General features: G+C 31.9%; 1 protein-coding gene across 1 annotated transcript in view; it reads right to left on the minus strand.

The window, feature by feature from the left end:
- LOC106674241 (phospholipase B1, membrane-associated-like) overlaps nt 1–5,620 on the minus strand; it is a 44,016-nt gene extending 38,396 nt beyond the window's left edge. Inside the window, exon 1 of the mRNA XM_014406859.2 lies at nt 5,505–5,620. The gene's annotated coding sequence lies outside the window, so the exon portion shown is untranslated. The remainder of the gene's footprint in view (nt 1–5,504) is intronic.
- Nucleotides 5,621–6,000: the final 380 nt, after the last annotated feature.

Genomic DNA, 6,000 nt, shown 5'->3' on the forward strand with positions numbered 1-6,000 from the left:
ATTTGATACACTTATCACATTCTCTCTCTCTCTCTCTCTCTCTCTCTCTCTCTCTCTCTCTCTCTCTCTCTCTCCCAAAAGGTCAAAAGAAATTTTTTTTTCTCAAAACAAGTATGTATCTATATAATGCTTTACCAGATGAAATTAAGAAAGCCTCCAATATATTGAAGAAATGACAAAACTTTATATAAAACAGCTAATAAAGAATGATTAATTATTGAATTTATTATATCTGTCAAGTATTCATACTATTATAGTGTATTGTATGCTATTTTGCACATTTCTAAGTTATTTTCAAGATTTATCTCTTAATAGATTTATTACACTTTTTAATGAGGTGATGACAATTTAATTTTATATATATGTAATTTATAACATCGTTAGTAAATTTCGTAATTGTATAATTTCTTTCTTTATTGATTTATTACTGCTAAATTTATGCACATTTTTATTTGTTATTATTATTGTTCCACAATCACCTAATTTTTATTTATTTATTATTATTTACATATGATCATCTAGAAGTAATGTAAATTGTAAAATGTTTGTTTCTCGTTAAGTATAAGAAAGGTCACATTGACCCCTAAATATGGGCGATTTGAAAAAATAAATCGTTCATCAAAACAAAGTTCTCTCTCTCTCCCCTCTCTGTTTTTCTCTCTCTCTTTCTTTCTTTTTCTTTAAGTTGCCTTCTTGTCACTCTTACCTATTCACTCTCTCTCTCTCCCTCTGCTTTTCTATCTTTTTTCTTTTAGTTGCCTTCTTGTCACTCTTTCCTATTTTCTTTCTCTCTCCTCTCTCTCTTTCTTAATTACTAGCATAAAGATGTTAATAAACATCTGACGGAAAATAATTAAAAGCAACATAAAATCTTGGAAACATTAATTAATATTACGTACGTATTATATGTTTTTGTATTCTCTAAATAACAACAAAAATTAAAAACTAATTAATAAATTAATTTAATGTCATAACTATCAAAAAGTCTTTTCAAAATTGTTTTATTTTTTTATCTTTTCTTTTGATTGTAGTCATTGTGTTTTTTTACATAATTAACTAAATATTGTCTTATAAATTTATAAATCAAACAATTTTTTTTTTCAAACAACCGACAAATAATTAATAAAAAATATATATAACTTTCTTCTGGTGTTCTATTCTCTCCATTACTTTCTCTTTCTTTCGTTTCTCTCTCTCTTTTTTATCTCTTTCTCTTTTTCAGTCTTTATCACTTTTATATATTCATTATGATACTAGCCTTTCTAACAAAAAAAAGTTTTTAAAACAATCTCTCTCTCTCTCTCTCTCTCTCTCTCTCTCTCTCTCTCTCTCTCTCTCTCTGTTTTTCTATCTCTTTTTCTTCCTTTTTGTTTTACTTGCCTTCTTGTCACTCTTACCTATTCGCTCTCTCTCTCTCTCTCTCTCTCTCTCTCTCTCTCTCTTCCCACCTTGTTCCTTTCCTCTTTTTGTTTTGCTGTTTCTTTCTTTTTATCTTCTATATATTCATTATCATACTGCCATTTCTTGAAAAAAGTTATTGAAACAATCTCTCTCTCTCTCTCTCTCTCTCTCTCTTTCTCTCTCTCTCTCTCTCTCTCTCTCTCTCTCTCTCTCTCTCTCTCTCTCTCTCTGCCTCTCTCTGCTATTACGTTGCGTTTCCTATATAACCATAATTCTAGCCTTTTATCGTATATTTGGCATAAAACTGTTAAAATGTTTAAATTGAATATGTTTCTTCACGGTTCACTTTATATTATATAGACTAATTTTGGAAAGCTGGAATGGAGTTGGCCTGTAAATATCCAGCAGCAATCTGATATGTCTGTAATTTTTGAGAAGCAGTGGTCGTTACATAACAAGCACACGGCAGTTAAATTCCAATTCCCACGCCATATTGTTTTATAATTCCCAATTATGATTTTTATTTTGTCTATTTGTTAATGATATGAACACATAGAAAAAAAAAGCATTTTCCGATGCAATCGATATTCTCCACAGACCCCGATGGCTAATATTTAAACTTCAATCCATTTCTCATTTTGTGGGCAGTTTTTCCCCATGGTATAATAATTACTCCGAATGAAATAATCGGCTCGTTGAAGTGGTTGGAAATTCAATTTTCGGTGGATTACGTTTTTCAACCACGTCTCTCGGCAGGAAGTCGTGCCGTGCCGGAGGATTCTGCAGGTCGTTACGTGGCTGTGTTTCCACACTTCGACAATTATATTGGACGGTCGTCTTCAAACGCGAAAACATTCGTCTAAAGTTTTATTTTGTATGTAAATTAAAAACAAAACGAAATTTCAATTGAAAACCTCCAAAAGAAAATGTACGTAGGTTTTCAATAATTACAAATCCGTGTTTACTTGACCTATATACGTCTGGTTTAGATTACACATAAAAACAACATAAATTTTATGTGGTTGTGTAATGCTTTTCACATTAACTGACAAATAAAATGATCTCCATGCGCTTAAGGTTTCAAATGGTGTTAAACACGTGTTAGTTTATTTATAACAAAATCATCGATCGTCTGCTTTTGTCAAATTGCCACCCATAGATCATGTGAAGGCTAAACAAGCATCATAAACATCGAAAAGTTCGACGAGACGTGAAATATGTCTAAATCCTGTCGGTATGAAAATATCTGTTTTACAACTGAATTTTTACGCGTTTTATAATTTGCATCAGACAACTGAAAATGGTGTGGTCAATCTAGATATGAGGAATAATTTAATTCAGTATTTAAACTTGTGTTTATACTTGATAGTTTAAGACACAAATTCACATATCTGGATTAATGTAATTTATGGTTGATTTTTTATTTCTAGATTTTAATATAGGCTACAATTTGAGAGATTTGAATGATTTTTATGACAATCTTTCTAATAGAGGTTGACGTAAAATGTCTTTATGTCTTTTTACTATTGTACACAAATTAAAAGCAAGAACTATTAACTCATTAATGAAATTTTTGCTCGCAAACAACAAAACTCGGTGTATGTTTTAAATGTTTAACTACTTTTCTATACACAAATACGAACGAACGTACGGAGTGTACGAGAGACTAAAAGTGAGTGAAAGAAAAAGAATAAAATAAATAATAAAAGAAAGTGTAGTGAAAGAACTATACTTTTAAAAAGATAATGTTTAACAAAGCGAGCGCGAGAGATAGATAGAAAGAGAAAGAGAAAGAAAAAGAAAGATAGAGAAAGAGAAAGAGAGAGAGAGAGAGAGAATAGGAGAGTGTCAAGAAGGCAGCTAGAGGGAAAAAGAAAGAGAAAGAACAAGAAAACAAAAAATTTGAGTAATCAGAGAGAGATTGTTTGAAAACCTTTTTTTGGTTAGAAATATTAGTATTATAATGATTACTGGTATAAAAGAAAGAAACAGCGAAAGTGAAAAAGAGAGAGGGAGGTAGAGAGAGATAGAAAGAGTGAGAGAGAGAGAAAAAATAGGACAGTGACAAGAAGCAGCTGAAGAGAAAAGCTAGAAAAACAGGAGATTAGAGTAAACAGAGAGAGATTGTTTGAAAAACAATTTTTTGGATAGATATATTAGGATTATAATGAATACAGGTATAAAAGAAAGAAACAGCGAAAGTGAAAAAGAGAGAGGGAGAGAGAGAGAGAAAAGGAGAGTGACAAGTATGCAGCTTAAGAGAAAAGAAAGAAAAAGATCNGGAGGGAGGGAGGGAGAATTGAATTAAACGCCTTATTTACAATAAATACTCGCAGATTTCGGTCATATTGATATTTGTTACAATCAACTAGTTCGATTTTACAAAAATAAATAGATACAAAATAAGAAAACAATACAAAATGAGAGAGAGAGAGAGAGAGTGAGAGAGAGAGAGATAGAGAGAGATAGAGGGAGGGAGAATTGAATTAAACGCCTTATTTACAATAAATACTCGCAGATCTCGGACTAATTGATATTTGTTACAATCAACGAGTTCGATTTTACAAAAATAAATAGATACAAAATAAGAAAACAAAACAAAATGAGAGAGAGAGAGAGAGAGAGAGAGTGAGATAGATAGATAGAGAAAGAGGGAGGGAGAATTGAATTAAACGCCTTATTTACAATAAATACTCGCAGATCTCGGTCATATTGATATTTGTTACAATCAACGAGTTCGATTTTACAAAAATAAATNGAGAGAGAGAGAGAGAGAGAGAGAGAGAGAGAGGGAGAGAGATGGAGAGAGAATAAATAAGATTGACAAGAAGGAACGAGATATACAATGTGCCTTGATATAATACATATAGATAGAAGCTATAAAAGTTATAAAAGCTTTAAAGCTTGTTTCATGTTTACAGAAAGGATGGGAAGAGAAACATAAATATAATGCACACATAATGATACATTATAAATAAACAGTATTTCCCATTCCAATGGTGTCGCAACAATCGTATATGTATATTTTGACGAAAAAATTCATATTCTAAGATATTTGTACTTATATTATATTTGGTCGAATCAAGAGGAATAAAATTAAAAGAAGTCCGTAAGAAATCAGCCAGCATTGTTGAACCAGTACTGAAGCGAGATTTTCCAGTGATCATCATCGATTTCCGGACGCTCTTCTAAATTAGCAGTCATTAATGTTTTTATTTGCCCACAACTGACGGACGACGGACCATGCGGTCTGCTAATGCCGATAGCCGGCTTGACCCACTATTCGCAATTATGCCCGTTGACTAAACCGTATCGATACGAAATGAATCATAATTCAATCTGTACAAATACATCGTAACTAGGCAAACTAATTTTCTGGTCTTCCTGGTTTGTTCAGTCTCGCTTTTTTGTTTTGGCATTTGGTCATTTTGACAACGTGCACTATACTTCCTTCCATGATGAGCTAGGATGATCAACCAATAGAACTTTTGCAATTAGAAAGCAACGAGTGAATAGGTTTTTAGTTAAGCTTAAATTTTGTATTTATAAATTTTAAAAATCCAAAATTGTGTATATAGATGTAACCTAAAACAAAATATTTGCAGTCGGTCAGATAAAAAAACTGCGAGGCCGTAACAAACACCGGTACATTGTAACTGCAAATAGGAAATTATGCTCAGTTATGGAGTCTACAGAAAACATATTTTTTTTCTTATGTTTATGGCCTAAGAAAAACTCTGCGATACCGAACAACTCTTTGAGAATTGAGAAAATTTCAAATTTTCAGGATGAAGTGGTAGTAAATCTAAAACAGTCCTTTTTCCAAAGAGCCACACAAATATACAATTAAGTAGAACTAAATAAAATTGAATTTTTGAAAATAAGCAATAGCTAAATTTTTGATATCAGTATTAAAATCCTACTTATTCCAGGAAGATTTTTTTAAATTTTATTGCATTACTTAAGCCTTCCATTGTTTCTTGTTTTCAACTTATATATCGATTTTTTTAAAAACTAAATTAAAAAAGTTCCCACATATGATATAGTTATTGTTTAGTTTTTTGTCGTTGTGAGAATTCGGATGTGGAAAAATTTCCGCTCACCTGTATCAGTGTTTATCCGAGGTCTGTAGGGGTAACTGTGAGCTTCAGGAGGTTCTCCCTACCCGATTCTAAGTCTCCCACTTGGGCCGAATCGTCTGTGATTCTTCGGAAACGATCCCACTCCCCGTCATTTACCCTCGATCCTCTCCGTCTTAATGAGCATGGCCCGTTTTGCTATTGTAAATATATGTACATTCCTAATGAACGACCAGGTTTGCACAAGTAAAACATAAAAATTTCCTGTTTTTTTGGGTAATTTTTTTACACGAATTTATACCGATGGTTCAATCCTTTTATACTAAGTTTCGAGTCGCCAATTTACAACAACGACCCAGTCATAACTCATATTCAAAAATAAATAAAAGCTTTCTCCGTGTAATACTTGTTCCAGTTTAATCCACCTAATCTCGTTGGTCTTCTCCTGTCATAACTGATGATATAATCAATTGCTGAAGCCTGATTAAACAGCCTTTTATAAAAAAAGTTAATAGTGATA

This window comes from Cimex lectularius, unplaced genomic scaffold (genome assembly GCF_000648675.2).
Source record: "Cimex lectularius strain Harlan isolate CLEC.00 unplaced genomic scaffold, Clec_2.1 scaffold350, whole genome shotgun sequence".
In the NCBI taxonomy this organism is placed as follows: Eukaryota; Metazoa; Arthropoda; class Insecta; order Hemiptera; family Cimicidae; genus Cimex; species Cimex lectularius.